At 43.3% G+C, this 19,645-nt stretch overlaps 1 protein-coding gene across 1 annotated transcript in view; it reads left to right on the forward strand.

Annotated features, from left to right (window-relative positions):
• Positions 1-333: 333 nt before the first annotated feature.
• PAQR8 (progestin and adipoQ receptor family member 8) overlaps positions 334-19,645 on the forward strand; it is a 41,022-nt gene continuing 21,710 nt past the window's right edge. The window contains exon 1 of the mRNA XM_045543729.1: positions 334-435. The gene's annotated coding sequence lies outside the window, so the exon portion shown is untranslated. The remainder of the gene's footprint in view (positions 436-19,645) is intronic.

Genomic DNA, 19,645 nt, shown 5'->3' on the forward strand with positions numbered 1-19,645 from the left:
GGATTTGAATCGGTGTTAACAGCGCAGAAGTTTATTGTTTTTTGCCCCTTCCCGAGGGACTTGGGAAGTGGCCCTCTGGGTGTGGGTTCTTGGAAAGCATACGAGGGCGGTTAGCGCGTGTCTTTTTCAAACTCTCGGGGTTTTGGCGGTTGAGAGGGGCTGCGAGGGTCGGAGCCCCGGGTGGAAGGAAGCGGCGTCAGGCAACTTCCTCGGCGGCGGCGGCGGCGGCGCGGGCGGCCGCGGTGCGCGCGGGTCTGCGCATCCCGCCCCGGGCCGGGAAGGGGCGGAGCCGGGCGTCCCCGGCCGCTCCCCCGCGCCGAGCCCGCCGCGGTCGCAGTCCCCGCGGGAAGCTCGCGGCCGGGAACCCGAGCCGGAGCGCGGGCTGGGCCGGGCCGGGCCGGGCTGCGCGCACGGGCTCGGCTGCCGCCCCTGCCGGTGAGTCCCGCCGCGGGAGGCGCGAAGCGGGTCGAGCCGGGGATCAGGACCGCGGGGAGCCCCGGGGCCCGACCTGGGGAGGCAGGGATGGCAGGATCGCGACACTGGGGAGCCCCGGTACCCGAGCGCGGAGGGGAGGTCCAGAACCGCAGTGGTGGGGAACCCGAGTCCTGTAGGGGTTAGGGCCCTGGTATCGGGCAGTATCAGAACCCGAGCCCGGAAGGAGGACGGTGGGTCAGGACCCTGATGTTGGGGAGACCCGGAGCCGGAAGGGCTGGGGGGCTGTTAGGATTGCTATGTTGGGGAGCCCCGGCACCCGAGCCTGGAGAGCTGCGATTGGGGGGGTTGTCAGGACCGCGATGTCGGGGGTGGGGGCCGGGCCGGGAGGGCGGGAGAGCCAGGACAGCGACAGAGCCAGGACAGCGACGGGGGCGACTCCGGGAGGGCGGCACGCTGGGCTCCGAATCCGCATTCTTGGGGAGCCCTCCGCAGGGCGGAGGGGCCGGAACCCGGGAGGGGAGTGCGAAAGGGAGGAAGCCCCGGGCGGGAGGGGAGCCCCGGGGAGAGAAGGGTGGGGCGAGGCATGTCGCTTCCCCCTGGGAAGATGGAGGGGGCTTCTCTGAGAGGGTGGGCGCGAGCAGCGGAGTCGTGCTGAGGACCGGGTGGATGGGTGGGGGAAGCCGGTGAAGGGCCGGGAAGGGGGAGCTGTTGGGGACGATGGGAGCGCGGCGGCGGGGCGGCGGCGGTGGTTGATGGGGCAGAGACACGAGGAGGTGTCAGCCAGGGGGATGCAGCGCCCTCGCTGGAATAGGGGGTGGACACCTCGAGAGCGCAAGCCCAGACATCCCCCGTGGGGGGCAGATAGGGACCCCGCATTCGGCCTGCCCAGGCAGCCTCGGGTACCTGGCGTGCACCGCGCCAACCCCTTGCGGGAATCTGGAAGCAGCCCGGGTACCGCAGCTCGGCGTGCACCTGTGGGCGCTCCAGGCACTCCTTCTGCGTTCTGGGAGAGGCTGTTTCTGAGTCAAAAACGAGGAAAATCGGCAACACAGACACACACACACAAACGCCCACAAATACGCTGCATTCCACAGTGGAGTAAACATAAGGAGTATTATTGTAGTTCGGGATTGTCTGTGTCAGTGAGGGATCCTTTTGCTGAAGTTAACAGGAATCACCTGCGTGGAAGGCAGATTGTCCTTGACTGCCCTGTTGCGATTACTCACAGCTGGTACCCACCCATGAGCTGCTGCACCCTTGACCAGGTCAGCTGGAAGGGAGCCAGGCTGCGTAGGATCTCGGTGGATGGGTATCCAAGTGTGTGTCTAAAAACAAACAAATGACTAGGGCATGGTCAGTTTTGGGGTTTTTTTTCTGTTTGTCCTGGGTGCATGACTCCCCTCAATTAGTTAAATAATGTTGACTATTTTATATTAATTTATCCTGAATTGTCAATTATGTATGGTAATTGGTTTAATTAGTTGGTGTAACAGCTAACTCAGGAAGACTCAGGGCCTGGGAATCCTACTAAGGGGATTTCTCCATTGGAAGATACTTGGGGTTTAGGGGATGGGAGAGAATGCTCTCTTCCTCTTTCCTTCTGGGCTGTGCATGTAGATCCCTCTTCTGACGCACACTGAGACTTGAGCTTCCTGGGAGAAGCAAGTATTATTTTGGCATCTAGCATTTGTTGAATCTGTTTTTTTTTTTTTTTTTTTTTTGCTTCATGAAAAGAAAATCTCTTTAATAATTATGCAAATTAATGGAAAGCGGTTTATTCATTTTACAAGTATCCTTTCAGGACAAGCTTTTTTTCATTAAGGGGGTATGTATACCTTATTGAGTAGTCAGAACCTTGCACCAAAATCTGCATTATCATTATTGCAGCAACGTATTTATTCACTTGTACATAAAGCTAGCTGATGATTCCAATTCTTTGTCCAAATGCTAAAATAAATATGCCAGTATTTATGCATTCAAATGAGTATTTCTCCCCTTCAAAAGCCTTCTCTTGGCAAGCTGTGTACTAATTCTAGTGATGCTGCCATTGCTGAGAATAGTTTTGGAGTGCCTGCTTTGAAGTTGCCTTCAGAGTTTGCAACACATTTACTGAATTGCCTCAGTGATGACAAACGTTCCTCAGTTGGGGAAGAAACAAACATCTTATGGGGCTAACTTGGGCTTCTGAGGCGGGGAATGGAGGTTGTAATATGAAGTATGTCCATTAAAGTAATGAAAATTCTCTTGTAGGACTGGCAGTTGTAAAAGGGGTATCTGGTAAAGGTATGGTGTATGTGTTTAGGATTGGAAAGTAATTACAGTTGGTCCTTGAACAACTCGGGGTTTAGGGGCACCAGCCCCCTTCACAGTGGAAAATTCAGGTATCATTTTTATTTTATTCTATTTTATTTTTAGAGACAGGGTCTTGTGTTCTGTCACCCAGGCTATAGTGCAGTGGCATGAGCATAGCTTACTGCAGCCTTCAGCTCCTGGCCTCAATTGATCCTCCTGCCTCAGCCTCTTGAGTAGCTGGGACTGCAGGTGCACACCACCATGCCCAGCTAATTTTTAAAAAATTGTTTGTAGAGACAGGGGTCCCACTATATAGCCCAGGCTGGTCTTGAACTTGTGGCCTCAAGTGATCCTCCCGCCTCAGCCTCCCAAAGTCCTGGGATTATAGGCATGAGGCACCGCACCAGGCCTCAAATATAACTTTTGACTCCTCAAAAACTTAACTATGGTACTTTGAAGTACAAAGTACATTTTCGTGTTTATGCTCTAGTGTGTATGTAAAATAATTGGTTCTGTCACTTTATAGTTATAGCTTATGGCATATTGGGCTAGAGAAAATCTTTCTTTTCCCCCTTCCTCATATTTATTACTAGGCAGTTTCCATCACTGTGGATTTTTACAGAAAAGCAAAACAGAAAGTACCCAGGAAGCCATTTACCCCAGCTGTAGGTAATGCCTGGTGCTTGACTTTTGATGTAAAAGAATTGGTAGAAGGGAAAGAGAGTGATTTCTGAAAATTCATTTCAACTTCAGGATTCCATGGCACACAGTGTAAAAAATCAACTGAACATATTCCTTTTTTAAATTCCCAATTTTTTTCAGGTTATATAGCTTGAAACTTCATATAGCCACAGCTTGAATCTTGATCTAGCTGTGGTTTTTGGGCAAGTTGTTTCATGCCTTTTGGCCTCAGTTTTCTTACCTTAAATTGAAGACACTCATGGCTATGTACCTCATGGGGCTGCGATGAAGAGGAAATCAGATTTATGCATGTAGAACACTGAATGTGTGCTCAATAGAGTCTAGCTATTTTTGTTAGGAAGATTATTTATTGACAGTTTTATATGAAAGTTCCTTTGAAGCCATGTGGAAATTTATCATTTTCCAGGTAATGATATTTCCCTCAGCTGGGCTTTGCAGCTAACTATGTGAATGAGAACATTTTGTTTTTTGCTGTCCTGGCCTCTCAGGAGTTTTTAAAGGGTGACCTTACAAGTAACCACAATTAGTTACTTTCTTTTGTATTTGTATTTTTTGAAAAATGAACATTCCTGTTATGGTTGAGTATTAGGTATAAAAGATTGGTGTGGTAGTGAAAATCTGAAGGAAAAAAGAGTTTAAAAGCCTCTCCTATAATTTTTTTTCCTTGATCCAATGGAAACATTATTCTAATGAAACAGCTACAGTTTTCTTGGCATGTGTTGAAAGGGATGATTCTGGTAAACATTCCTTTCAGTTCAAATGTGAGTTTTGCTCTGCTTGGTTTTTTAACTTATAGGGAAGATTAGCCTGGTACTAAGTTCTCAGCTGTTCTGTAAATACCAACATTAATTTTTTTCAAGTTTATAAATTTTGTCGGGGTACAGTGGCTCATGCCTGTAATCCTAGCACTTTGGGAGTCTGAGGCTGGAGGATTGCTTGAGGCCAGGAGTTCGAGACCAGCCTAGGCAATAGTGAGACCCTGACTCTATAAAAAATTGAAAAAAATTAGCCAGGTGTGGTGATGAATTCCTGTAGTCCCAGCTACTTGGGAGGCTGAGGCAGCAGGATCACTTGAACCCACGAGTTTTAAGGTTGCAGTGAGCTATGATTGTATCACTGCACTCTAGCTGGGGTGACAGAGCTAGACCTTGTTTTAAAAAAAAATTATCAATTTTATTAAATATATATGACTTAGCAAGATGGGAAAATGATTTTATCTTAATTTTAATCAAATGATTAGGGGTTGCTATGAAATATTGTTTCATGAAAGTTGAACATTTAGTGAGAATGCTCTGTGTTTAGGCAAGCCTATCTTATACCTCTATCTTAGCTGGGATTACAGGAATGGGCCACCACACCTGGCTATCTTAGAGAGAGGTATAAGACACAGGCTTCGCCCACCAGAAATTCACATAATGTGCTCTTTTATGATTATGCATTAGCAAAAGTTTCTTGTGATGGCTTATGGGGCTAAGGATCAATACGGATTTCATTCCATGTTCTTTTCCCTCAATTTCTTGGAAAAGGTGAAACAAGTGGATCTCTCAATAGTGTTCTTAATTTTTAGGTGGAGTAACTCTTTCAGGATTAGATCCCAATATGCATTCAGAGGCCATGAAAGGAGATAAGTGCTATAAAAGTGCTTAGTGCATTGTTTGGTGATAAATAACTATAGATAGGGTGATATTATTGTTGTACCATACCTTCTTGGAGTCTTGTGTTTGGTTCTTGCTCTGTCTGTATTCTGAGTAGTGGTTTATGTATTTGTAAAGTACCAAGAAACAATGGCTTAAGCTAGAGCAGTGGTTCTTCTGGGGGTGGGGGCAGATTTGCCCCCTTCTCCCCTAAGAGACAACGTTTGGCAACATCTGGAGATATTTTTGATTATCATAACTGGAGGGGGAGGAATGATACCAGCATCTAATGGGTGGAGGCCAGAGATGCTGCTAGCCATCCTATAATGCACAGGCCCTCACAACAAAGAATTATCTGGTTCAAAATGTTAGTAGTAGGCCAGGCACGGTGGCTCATGCCTGTAATCCCAGCACTTTGGGAGGCCGAGGCAGGAGGATCATTTGAGGCCAAGAGTTTGAGACCAGCCTAGTCAACATTGTGAGACTCCCATCTCTACAAAAATTTTCTTTTTTAAAAATTAGCCAAGTGTGGTGGCACATGCCTGTAGTCACAGCTACTTGGGAGGCTGAGGCAGGAGCATTGCTTGAGGCCTGGAGTTTGAGGCTGCAATAAACTATAATTGCTGCCGCACTCCAAACTGGGAGACAGAGCAAGACCCTGTCTCTAAAAGTCAGTAGCGCTGAGAAGCCCTGGACTAGAGCATGGGATCTGGAGTGAGGAAAGACCTGCATTAGCACCCTGGTACCAGCAGTTATTAACTGCATCAGCCTGGGTGAGTTACTTAACCTGAATATCTGTAAATGCATATCTGAAGAGATGTGAAATTAAATGAGATGGTGTGTATCAAGCGCTTAGCACACAGAAGGTACCCAATAAATGGTAACGCTTAGTATTGTGACTGGTTATTAAATCTGGGTCAAAATCCAGACTGTGCTTCAAACTGATACAGCTTTGGTTTTTTAACCTATGATGTACAGAAGGAATCCAAGTCTCCTGATCCCAGTTGTGTACCCAAGGGCAGGGCAGGGGCACCGATTATGGCCTCCAGCTTCCCTGGTTCCTTCTGCATCCTGGCCCAGGTTCTACCAGACAGCTCAGTGTGGTCTGCAGATCACACCGACAGGGCCAGCAGGACGGCCTCCCATAGTGCTCTGGTGTACAAGAAAGATGAGTTGAGAATAGAGGAATTTTCTGTTCCGTGTGGCCTGCACCTGGAAGGAGGAGCTAGCCAGCCTGTGAAGCCCTCTCCGAGCGAGCCTAGAAGGCTCTTCTCAGACCCCTGTCCAGACGTGATCAGAGGTTCCTCTGCTGTGTGAGCAGGCAGGGAGGTCTGGAAGTTTCCCTTTGCTTTTCCTCAGCCCCTCCTACTCGAGCAGAGAATTCTTGTAGGAGTCCCTTCACTTTTAACAAAATACTCCAAATCCACTCTAGTTTTTGATCTGCATGGGGTTACCTGGCCATCTGGGAGGAGGAAGCCCAGGCTCCACTTTATTCCTTTCTGTGTGTTTCCCCGGCACGCGCACACACTGGTCTGCACGAGTGAGGAGTCAACTCACAGTAATGAGCACATCTCCGACAGGGTGGGCATGGGGCCAATTCTGGGCACAGGGAGTGTTTAACAGACAGGTATGTAAATAACTGGTTTTTTAGCTGTGATCTAGAAACCATTAGTATTGTGGTTCTCAGTCCTGGCATAGAATAGAATCACCTGGGGCGGTCTAAGAATCCTGCTGCCCTGGCCCCACTCCAAACTATTGATTTAGAAGCTAGGTAGGTAGGGCCTGAGTATCAGGTTTTTAAATTTTTTTTTAAATTTTTTTTTCTTTTGGGTTTTTTTTTTTTTTTTTTTTTGAGACAAAGTCTTACTCTGTTGCCTGGGCTAGAGTGAGTGCCGTGGCGTCAGCCCAGCTCACAGCAACCTCAAACTCCTGGGCTCAAGCAATCCTCCTGCCTCAGCCTCCCGAGTAGCTGGGACTACAGGCATGCGCCACCATGCCTGGCTAATTTTTCTATATATATTTTTAGCTGCCCATATAATTTCTTTCTATTTTTAGTAGAGATGAGGTCTCGCTCTTGCTCAGGCTGGTCTCGAACTCCTGAGCTCAAACAATCCTCCTGCCTCGGCCTCCCAGAGTGCTAGGATTACAGGCGTGAGCCACTGTGCCCAGCCTGGGTATCAGGTTTTTAAAATGTTCCTTAGATGGTTCTGATGCCCATTGACAGGTGAGGGTCAAGGACCACTGCCTTGTGAAATTAATGGCCTGCATTTAAAAAAAAAAAGAAAGAAAAGGAAACTGAATTTATAATATCTAAGTATTATAGTATTGTTCGATGAAGCTTTTATTTTGGTGATGAGTGAATGCTGACTTGCAATGTAAAAACATTTTTCTTCTAATGGGTTGCAGTCAAAAAGGTTTTTAAAAACATTGTTTTAGAACCATAGAGGTATTTAATATCAATAAATTTACCTTGGGGGGATGAGGGAGCAAGGGCAACAATATATGTAACCTAAACTTTTGTACCCCCACAATATGCTGAAATAAGAATTTAAAAAAAATAATAAATAAATAAATTTACCGTGTTCAGTATTTCTGCTGTGCAGTTTTCAAGATGGTTTTATATACCTTATCAAATATGATTTTTGCTACTGTCGTATGAGGCGTAGAGAGCAGATATTACACTGATTTTTTTTTTCAGTTGAAGAGTGTACAACTTGGAGTTGGAGAGGGTAGAAATTTGTCAAAGTCTCAACGAGAAAAATGGCAAAAACAGGGACTCAAACCCAGAGCCTCTAATTACAGCTACAGGGCTCTGTCTGCCACGTCTTTCTGCTGCTTCTGATTTAGCAGATCCTGTGAGAAGAAAGGGAACTGCAAGTGGACCGTGAGTCTGGCTTTGGCATTGTAAATATAATAACTATTGACCAAGCACTGACTAGTGTCAAGAAATGTATTATATCACCTCATTTAATTCTCAGAACAATCCTATGAGATAGGTACTATTATTAGTCTCATTTCACAGATGAGGAACAGAGGTGCAGAGAGGTTGTGACTTGCCTAAGGAACAGAGATGGACTCTAAAAGCAAGTCCAGATTCTTTATTTGTGCTCTCTCTTGCCCCAGTACTAGTTTATTGGCATTTTTCCACCTTCTAGACTCCTGTCTCTTCAGGCAGTTAAAGTAGAAGTGGAATGGCTCTAGTACCTGTAGCTTTCACTCAGCTTTCCTTGTGTGTGTGGTGAGAACCCTCTGCCCCCCCAGAGTGGGGAGAAAGCCCTCTGCTGCCCAGAACTGCTTTACAGAACCTTGTCTATAAAGTCCTGTCCATAAACCTTGTGATACCTATGGCGGTGAATTGCTGAAATTTATGGTGTAGCTTAGGTAGTCTTGGCTGAGAAGGAACCTGAACCCTAACCCTTAAGGAGTGAGATCTTGATGGACTTCCCAATAATCTGGGAACCAAAAGGATACCTTGTTCATTCATTCATTCATCAACTATTAAGGGCCTACCAGGTGCCAGGGGTAATGCCAAACACTGGGGATAGAAAGAATGAGAAACAAAAGTGAAATCCCTGCCTTCATGGAGGTTGTAGTAAGTTTTAGAGATGACTCTTGGCTTCAAAATGGGTAGAGAAGGTAATTATCATGGCTTTCTAATGCCTGTGCACAGAGCTAAAACCACCAGGCCAAAGCAAGGCTCAGGTCACATGTAAACACGAAGGCATTGGTTACTTACCTACTCAGAAGCTTAGAATGCAAGAATTAGGCTTCATGTTATTTCACGTGACATTAAAAAATGACACTGCCCTAAAGGTGGGGAGATTACTCTCTGCACTATGTCAGCTGAGTTGGATGATAAGGTTGAGTTAAGCCTTGGGCTTAAGGAAGACTTTTCTGCATGTCTGGGAGAGTACAAGCTTCTAAGCCACCGAGGTGGCTAATAAACTATCCTTTTTTTCCTGTGCAGGGGAGCTTCAGTACCATATCAGAGCAATATTTGTTGAATGAGTGAATTAAAAATAATTACGGTGAATTGTAATAACCAATAGATGTAATGGGCAACTTCAAGATTTTGAGAAGAGTACACCCAGAGAAGAACCAAGGCTAGCTCACCTCCCCCTTCCAGGCTCACCTGCTTCCTGACTTTAATCAACTCCCAGTTCCTAGGGCTGTAAGAATATGAAAGAGACCAGAGCTAGGATTATTGGTATAAGAAATTTTTGTTGGCCTTGAGACACAGCTAACTGTAGGAATGGTGACATTTATCCTTCTAGGGTGATGTAGGTGAGGTTAAAAGAGCGAAGAAGAAGAAAAAAGTCTCTCTTCTCAAAGAACGGAGACTTTGGAGCTTATCATCCATATCTTGAAACTATGTATTTGCCCATCCTTAACATTTGCTCTTTTGAGTCCAAGAGAATATCCAGGGGGTTCAAGGTAAGTCTATAGTTAGGAAACTAGGGGAGGGCTACTCTCCCAAACCAGTTGAAGATAGAAATAAAATGCATATGCTCTGCTGAATATTGCCCATAGATCATAGTTTTGTGAGAAATGAAACTTTTTGTTGGTTAAAACTATCTTCTTACTTTCTTCTTAGACTCATTCTAAAGAGAATTGGTAAAGCTGTATACGAAGAAAAGGGAGGCTAATGAGAGAGTCAGTGGTGGAGTGTAATGGCTCTCAAATTAGAAAATGTATATTCTCCTTGGTAAATTCATTCCAGAAATCTCATCTTCACTCTTCAATTCCTGCACTAAAGCAAAATTAAGGCATTAATATTATTCTCTTGAGTTACCAGGGACCTTGAGCACTTTAGAAAGTAGTAGTTTCATGCATAGTCTAAGAGTAAATTGCCTGTAGTACTAAAATGTCACCCAGACAGGTTCAAGAATGTCATTGTAACTGGGTGGCATTTCAGGAAGGTAGAAACTGATTCATCAAATCTCAGTTTGGTGAAGAGGTTCAGGGTAATTCATGAAGCACTATAATTAGCACTTCTTGGATTGCATGGCTTTTTTTTTTTCTCTCTCTCTCTCTTTAAAACATCCTAAATGATGATTTGTTTATGACTTACATCCCTGGAAGTATTGCCGCCTTCTGAGATACGGCTGTGAATTCACAGGGTCCTTAACAATTTCTTTGTCTCACTGGGATGTTAATAGTGTAGATCTCTGCAGCTGGAGAGTCACTCTAACACACAGGGACACCTGGGAAGAGAAGGGAGAAAAAAGAAGTAGGTGTTGTTGGGGTATAAATGGAATCAGGGCAGAGCAGCCACGGTGAGGTTCAAATAGGAAATCTGTCAGCTCATCTATAGAGGTTTTCTGACCACTTAATAAGTGAGTACCTACCACTGTGCTAGATACTTTGAGGGCTACAAGAGAAGCATAAAACATGTTTTTTTCGTGCTTAAGGAGCCTGTGATACATTTGGAACATCCAGTTTTTTCCCATGAAAGAAAGTAAGCTTTAGACGGTTTGATTGTGTTAGTAGGTTGGACTGTGAAGCACTGGTAGAAGGTGCAGCATCTCTCTGTGCAAGACAGAGGGAAGTCAGCGTGAGCTCTTTCAGTTTGAGTATTATCCACAAGAAACAACTAGAATGAGCTGTTAAAAGAGGGATAACATTTAGATGGGGAAGGGGAGCATTTCTAACGGAAGACATAGCTTCAGCAACAGCACAGAGGCAAAAATCAGAATGGTATATGGTATGTAAGGGAGGAAGTAACTTTATTTTGCTTCATTTTTCTTTGTATCACTTGACACCACTTTACATATTCTATGTGTGTTTGTTTACACTCTTGTCTTCTGCACTGGGTCACAGCAGGGAGCTACCTAAGGAATACTCAACTGGATCTCAGATCTAGATTCCCTTTTGCAGTTGAGTGTTTGGAGAAAAGAGAAAGAAATTAACCCCTTCATTAAAAAATATTTTTCAAGGTCTGCTAATTATATGTGTGGCACAGTTCTAGATGCTAGAGATAAAGAGATGAGCTAGATCCTTGCCTTCATGCAACGTAGATTCTCTCAGGAGAGAGATGATAAACAAGTAAATCAGGAAATATATAATTTTAGGTAGTGAGAAATGCTATAAAGAAAAATAAATCAGCATAAAGGGAAAGACAGTGCTGGTTTTAGGTAAGGGTGAGGATAAGATAAAGACTTTAGATTAGCTCTTAGCTTCCCCAGAGAAGCCAAAGACCATTAAGTCTGTGCTAACGGAGTTCCAGCTTTGTTGTTAACGCTCTTCTTGTCCAATGACCAATATATACAATGGACAATACATATACAGTGGACGTTCATCAAGCATTTCCTGACAGTAATTAATTATGGTCTTGCTAGACTTGATTTGGACCACATTTTTTTCTCCTTATTTTATATATTTTTTTTAATTTAAAAGATATTGTCCTAAGACATTTAGAGGTATGAGTCACATAGGAGAGGACATATAGTTATTGATGACAGTAACATAGCTATCCATACATCAATTCTTCAGAAGAGAAGATTGAATGCAGTTGCATCAAAATTTTGTCACATGAAAGAGAAAGAAGATACTAAACTGTTTATAATTATGTGGATACATCTCACGGCCTGGAGAACCACTGGGTCTAAAGATTAACCAAATTCCAAAGGCGATAATACATCCATGCATACATAAAGGCATAGAGAGAGGTAAAATAGCTACCATTACTGTGTGCCAGGCATTGTATAATGTACTGTGCTTATATTATTTCTGATCCATGCAGGAATCTTAGGAGGGAGATATTATACCAGTTTACAATGAGAAAACAGATGAAGTGGCTAGTCCAAGGCTATTACAGTTAGTGTCAGAATTAGGATGGCAGATTCCTTGTTTGTTAGAGGGTATGGGGTAGAGTTTGGGTATGGGGTAGATTTTGGGAATGCTGGTTTAATTAAGGAGCTCATATCTAGCCTGGAATTAGTCCAGAGCGGGGTTTCTTGTCTGTCTGGGTCAGCACCCTATGTAAGAAATTACAGAAGCTGGGAGTTTCTGGGGCTGACTCTGAATTGATTTAAGAGGTTCCCTGAGCCCGTTGGAGGCATAGATGGGGGTTGAGGGGTGCATTGAGCATTTTTTTCATTATTTCATATGCCTATAAAACCACATATATGTGTGTCAAACAGCCCTGCACAGTTCATTATAACTTGGAAGTGCTTTCTTTTGGCTGGGTGATGGCAGCTCAGTTTGGAGCCATCACCGGCTCATCAAAAGCTGACTTGAAACTCTTGACTTGTTATTATATGTCTCTGCAGAAGATATAGAGTAATGAATATTGAATGAATGTGATTGATTTAATAACCTTCCAAAGCATAGAGAGCTAACAGTAATCAGCTTCTTATTGATGGTAAAGAGATTAGACAGTAATCGATGGCCTAGAGTGACAGTAAAATTCTCCATGGGTCCTCCTGCTGGCCCCAGAACCCACCCATGTCTCTAAAAAGGCAGACTTGTGTCGTGGTGCCTCTGTCACCTGGGAACAATGCCTTCAAGACCCTCTCTGATCTGTAACAGATTACATTTATTGAGCACATGTTACATGCTAAGAGTTTTACATGTATTATCTTTCTGTGTTTCTTAAGCTTTCTACTATAGGAAATTTCAAGCAGATAGAAGTGGAAGAATGCCATAATAACCCCTGTGTGCCCATCACCCAGCTTCAATAATTGTCAACTCACAGCCAACTTATTTTGTTTGTACCTTACCTCCAGATTATTTTGAAGCAAATCCCAGGCATCCTATCATTATTTGTGAATTTTCAAGAATCTATTTCTAAAAGATAAGGACACTTTTATTGTAATTCTTGAAACTTCACAACAACTTTGTTAGTCAGATACTACTATACAGTTAGATATTGTATCTCTATTTTACGCATGAGGATAGTGAGACACAAGGAGGTTAAACTACTTGCCCCAGGTCCCCCAACTGGTAAGTGACAGAGTCAGGATTCAAACCCAAGTTGCCTAACCCCAGAGCCCACCATGTTAACCACCAACTTGTCTGGTTGCCTCTAGACCCTCTGCTGTCGCTGATCCTTACACTACAGAATTGGATCCTAGGACTGCAAGAGCAAACTCTCAGGGATGTGACTATCGATTTCCGTGAATGCATCCACCTGACCCCTGCTGCAAATTGGGTCTATTTAGGCACACAGGGACAAAATGGCTGTGAAAGGCCTGGAATTGTCATCTGCAGAAATGAAAGGACCAGCCTGAAAGATTAATGGATTCTATTATGGCCGCAAAACTGATAGAGCAGTCAGACCATTATTGTGATAGTGTTTGAAATGTTGGAGAAATCCACAATGAAAAGGGCTTAACAGAAAATGTGACTGTCGTTGGGCAATGGCTGCCAAAGGAACTAAAAGGTTTCTTTTAAAAGGAATTTTCCTTTGGTTTTCTCTCTTGGCGGAAGGAATCAGTCTTCCCACTGAGCCTTTTCAGTTTGTTTCTAGCACAGCTAATTGTGTTTATTTGTCTCCAGAATCACATGCCTGCCTCCTCTCCCTTGCCTTTTCTTAAGGTCTCTTGCCTGCTGTGTACTGCTTTCCCTGCCAGGATTGTTCTCCTCACCTGGGAGCCAGCTGGCTGACAATACCGAGTAGATGTTGGGAGGCCAACTCTGTTTCTCCAGAGATCCGACCTGGCCCCAGCGACCAAGGTCTCCCTTAGGGAAGAGGGAGGCATTAGATAAGCTGGCTGTGAAAAGATCCGTGTCTTTTGCCTTAGATGTGCCCACTTAACACTCCATCACAGTGTTAAGAACAGAGCAGAAAGCAAGTAAATACTATTGATTAATTGATCAAGAGAGCTTCCCTAGTTCAAGTTCAAGAAATTTGTGTTCCATTTTTTGCTATCAAAACAAGCATCACCTTGACTTTTCTGCTTAGACCTTTCCTTTCTCCTTGGGATCGCTGACATGTGCTTGATTCTTAAACCTCATTCTTTTCCTTCCCCCCTTACTGGCCCGGTCCCATCACAGGAGCCATATAACGGCTGGAGAGCTACCCAGCCCCTCCTTAGCCATCTCACCCATGGAACACTGATGGGTGGTACTTGTCAGGGCTCATTTGAGGAAGAGCTAGAAGGTCCACCTTTGGTCCTCTATGGGCCTTGTATTACATCATTATTATTATTAGAGGTAACGTAAGTTGGTGCCCTTTTCAGGGAAAATGTAAATACTTTAAAAATTTATTGTTGCAAATATTTTGAGATAGTTTTTCATTATTGATATAACTTCTGCCTTTTAAAAAAGTCTAGTGGGAAAAACCGCAAGTCACTTAGCTCTCTGTAGTAGAGTTCACTCAGGGACAGCAAATGCATGGCTCTGTGCCACGTCTGCCTCCTGAGCCCCACCTCCCTCAAGAGCCTGTGGCAGACATTGTCAACTGATCACAGCACCCTTCCCTCTGAGCTCGGGTCCAGCCCTGGAATGCCTCTCTACACATAACTCCAGGAGTTGCTACCAAGCAGTAGGGAGTGGCATGAAGGCTGAAACCTATTTGCCATTTCCTAAGTAAAATTCCATGATCCTTTTAGCCTGTGGTTACTTAGGTCCCTACAGCTAGGGACCCCTTCTCCTCTTTCACCAAGGTTGGATGCCCAACCCTTTCTGGAAAGCAGATGACAGGGAAAATGCTTTAAACACTGATGGTTCATGAAGGATTTGGAGGTTGCAACTCTCCCTTTTCAACTCACAGTAGGTCCTTTAGTGGATTTGTAGATTGGTTGATTAGTCGGTAAGACTAAATAAAGTCATTCTTTTTATGGGAGAAACGAAATGCTAATACAATGCTCAAGGAGAATAAAAGGAAATGGAAACCCTGAGCCTGTCCTTAAGGAGTTCCTAATCTGGTATAGCAGTTATATTAGGCTGAATTTGATTCATTGTAGTTTAATGAGATAGGAAAGCAAGAAACTTAGTGCCTAGTTAAAATTAACTCAGTTTCAGCTGACTAGTGATTCTCCCTACTTTTGAAGAAATGTGGAGGATATTAAGATAATGCCTATGAAGCATCAAGACTTCCTTGACAGATGCTTTAGATATTCATGACCATTTTACAGACAATGTATTGGGTGGCAGGAATGGCTCAGGCCAGTCCATAGTCACTAGAAGCCATCACCAGCTGATAGACTGCAAGCAGGAAGATTGACAGAGGAGGCCAGGCCACCTTCTGGGTGGTTAAGATCAGGCTGTGTGCACGGATGTGGTTTTCTTTTTCTTTTCTTTCTTTTTTTTTTTTTGAGACAGAGTCTCGCTCTGTTGCCCAGCTTAGAGTGCCATGGTGTCAGCCTAGCTCACAGCAACCTCAAACTCCTGGGCTTACGCAATCCTTCTGCCTCAGCTTCCTGAGTAGCTGGGACTACAGGCATGTGCCACCATGCCCGGCAAATATTTTCTATATATTTTTGGTTGTCCAGCTAATTTCTTTCTATTTTTAGTAGAGATGGGATCTCGCTCTTGCTCAGGCTGGTCTCAAACTCCTGACCTAGAGCAATTCTCCCACCTCAGCCTCCCAGAGTGCTAGGATTGCAGGCCTGAGCCACCGTGCCTGGTCTGGTTTTCTTTTCTTGTTGTTTTAATCAACAATACATTCTTTTGCTAGGAGAAGTCACACTGAGGCTTATTTTGGAATGCTCTGATTAACAGCAAGGATGAGCAGAGGTATTTTTCCATTGCAGATATTGGGAGTGGGGAGAGGGGGAGAGGGAAAAAAAACTCATATAGGTCAAAGTATTCAATTGGTCAAATATTTTTAAAGGTATTTTGTAAAAATCAGGTAAGTTTTAGAGCTCCCCCTCCCATTAATTGTATACTTTCAGTAATGCTTATCTAAAAATCATGCTTTGGCTGAAATTATTTCTGGCTTACTATTATTCTTTATTTTCTGCATTTTTTGGATGCAGAAAATAAAAAGCAGCCCCAAAAATCATCATTTGCTTATCATTTGGGAATGTTAAAGTAATTGAATTCTCTGGAGAGATGGGTGGCGGGTGAGACTGAAATAGCAAGTTGGGGAATGAATGCAACTTTTCAGTAGATACTGCAATCCTTTGTTAAAGGCAGCGCTGGAGTGATGGAAATGAAACTGCCAGTGCTGACCTTGAACTTTCTGGTAACACTGAGTGCTTGTCTCTTTCTAGCCCACATGATCTGTGGACTTGCCTACATAGCTTCTTGCTGGTACCATATCCTTTGTTTTCTAAAGTCACTTTGGGGACTTTAAAACACACCGTTTGGCTTTAAAGTGAATCTTATTTGAGTGTTAACTTGATGGTGAACTTACATAATATTGGCTTTTAGACACTGAATAAGATTAAAACCCCAAAGTGACACTTTTTGGACCTGCAATCATCTTATGCTTGTAATTGCATTCATTTTTTTTTCAACTTTAATTCAGAAACCTCAAGTTCTTGGCCTTTATTATTCTTCTCAGTTTACAGATGGCACTGCTGGTACCATAAGGATTGTGGTTTATTTTTAAGTATGTGATTCATTTAATTTGATGGGAGTAGGGCTTGGGCTGTCTGCCTTCCAGCCCACTTTGCCTCCAAGATCAATATAACCTCAAAGAAGGGAGGTTGTCCATTTTTTAATGGTGTCTGTTGTGGATGTACCTTGTTGATATTAATAACTATCTACTGCAGTATAGCTCTGATTGCTCACAGTCTTCAATTAAAGTGACTTACATATTCCACTTTGGAGAAAAAAGTTTCGAAGCAACAGGAAATCAAGTGCCCTAGAACTTTTGTTTAAGGGAATGTCCCAGTAAGGTCATAGGCACAGTCCGGTAGTCTTGACTCCTGGTGTCTCCAGTAGCCAAGCCGCATAACAGAAAGAGATGGAGGGAGGACCTGGACAAATTATGTTCACTTATGCATTTAGGAAAGTGGACTAAGAATACCTTGTAGAATGATTTTCAATAAATGAAGTTGAAACAGAAAGCATTTCCTGAAGAGCATAAAAGTTTAGGATACAGGTTCAGGAGCCAGACTATCTGGGTATAGATTTTGGCTCCACCAATTCCCATCTGGGGGACTTAGGCCAGGGGACCTAACCTGTTTCCTTATCTGTGCAATAGCTAAAAATTAGTAGATTCTATTTTATAGAGTTGTGAAGAATAAATGAGTTAATACATGCAATGAACGTAGAACCATGCCTAGCACAGGGTAAGTGCTCATTATAGGTGAGTCATTATAGTAATTATTATCGGCAACTGGAGAAAGAGGAATACAGGGTAAAGAAGGAGGAATGATATATCTCTGGTTTCTGGTTTAAGCACCTGAGTGAAGCCAATTACTGAGATAGGAACAGGAAGCACAGGACAGAAATACGTTAGTGGGGGAAGCTTGTTTCTCTTTAGATATCAAGTGGATATCAGATATACCCCATTCCAGATAATAACTATTAATAAGTTTTCCGTGAACTGCAAATTGTTTCTTTGGTTTTTCTATGGACTTCTTGTGAACTCTCCAAAAAACTATATTCCATGTACTTCAGAACATCCATCTGAATGATAATGAACATAATAATGGCACATAGTAGATACTCACCAAATACATGTTAAAGGGATCAGCGTTTTCCAACCTTTTGAGCACCAGGTTTCATAGAAGACAATTTTTCCATGGACTGGGGGTGGAGTGGGGTGGGGTGTTGGGGGGTGTGGAGCTCAGGTGAGGCACGGCCCGTTTCCTAACAGGCCATGGACCGGTACCGGGCTGCAGCCTGGGGATTGGGGACTGCAGGGGTAATTGCTTTCTGAAAGGTCCTAAGTTGCTTGTATAAGGGTAATGTATAAACATAAAGATAAACCTATTATGATCAAAGCCAGATTGAGATTTTTGAAACAGAAACAAGGAAAGGCCAGTATACTTTCAGTAGGGATTTCTTTTACCCATTTGTTCACTCATTCTTATAATGCATATTTACTGAGCACTCACTGTTTGGCAGATACCACTCTAGGTACAGGGGATGGAACAGTGGACAAAATACACAAAGATCCTTCTGCTAATGGGGCTTATATTTTGGGCCAGCTAGGAGGAAGAGACAATAAACATAATAAATAAAAATAATATATTAACCTCACACCCATTAGGATGGTCACTATCAAAAATACAGAAAATAAAAGGTGTTGGTGAGGATGCAGAGAAATTGGAACCCTGTGCACTACTGGTGGGAATATAAAAGGGTGTAGCCTCTGTGGAAAACAGTATGGCAGTTCCTCAAAAAATTAAAAATGGAATTACCACATGATCCAGCAATCCCACTTCTGGGTATATACTTAAAAAATTGAAAGCAGGATCTTGAAGAGATACTAAGATTTATACATTCATTTATAGCAGCATTATTCACAGTAGCCAAAAGGTGCAACTGAAGTGTCCATCAATGGATGAATGGATAAGCACAATGTGATATATACACATCACGGAATGTTATTCAGCCCTAAAAAGGAAGCAAATTCTGACACATGCTATAACATCAATGAACCTTGATGGCTTTATGCTAGTGAAATAACCCAGTCACAAAAGGACAAATACTATATAAATCCACTTACATGAGGTGCTTAGAATAGTGCTCTCTACCCTGAATTCATAGAGACAGAAAGTAGAATGGTGGTTGCTGGAGGGAGGGGGGAATGGGGAGTTATTTAGAGGGTACAGAATGTCAGTTTTGCAAGATGAAAAGAGTTCTAGAGATTGGTTGCACAGCAATGTGAATATACTTAACAGTACTGAACTTTACACGTAAAATGGTTAAGATGGTAAATTTTGTTAAGTGTATTTTACCAAAAATTTTTAAAAATATAAAGAAAATAATAAATCATAAGGTGATAAATACTACAGAAAACAAAAAGTAGAGGGGAGCAGGGAACTCTGGGATGCCGGTGGGGGCACAAATATAATATTAAATCGACTGGTGGTTAGGAATCCTCCTTGAGAAGGTGAGATTTGAGCAAGGATGGGAAGGGGTTGTGTGTCTCCTGGCTGCTGTTACAATCTCTCTACATCACCGTCATGTGCTGTGGCAGCGCCCATGCAGTGGTCAAGTGGTGTGTGTCTGTAAAGCACACGGTGGTGGACAGCTTACATGGCAACTGTGGATGTGGACATTTCAACTCCACTGGAAAAACTGTCCAGGCACTCTGGTAGCACCTGCACAGATTATAATCAGATGTCATCTGAGACATAAGGTTATGTTACAGTAAAGATCAACGGTAGTTCTTATATATGGTCTTTTCTAAAAATCAAACTGTAACCTAGAAGCAAATACCAGGAGTTTGATTTTTTAGTTATTTCTAAGTTTGCATGTTGTTGTTTAGCCTGAGAAATCTTGGTGCCTAGGTAGCTGAGAAAACATTCATTTCTGATATGAATTTTTGTGGTATTATGGTGTATATATATATCGGTTTTTGTCCACAGTTCCTGGCTTGTGAGCCCCATAGTTCTTGTTATAATCTGGGGGGTGCTTTAGGGCCTCGGGAGCAGGTCTCAGGAGATAGAATCTCTCTCTCTGACTTTCTCCTGTCCTCCTTCCACCTGCCCAAGGCAGCACTCTAATCTGGTTGT

Source organism: Lemur catta, chromosome 2 (genome assembly GCF_020740605.2).
Source record: "Lemur catta isolate mLemCat1 chromosome 2, mLemCat1.pri, whole genome shotgun sequence".
Taxonomy (NCBI): Eukaryota; Metazoa; Chordata; class Mammalia; order Primates; family Lemuridae; genus Lemur; species Lemur catta.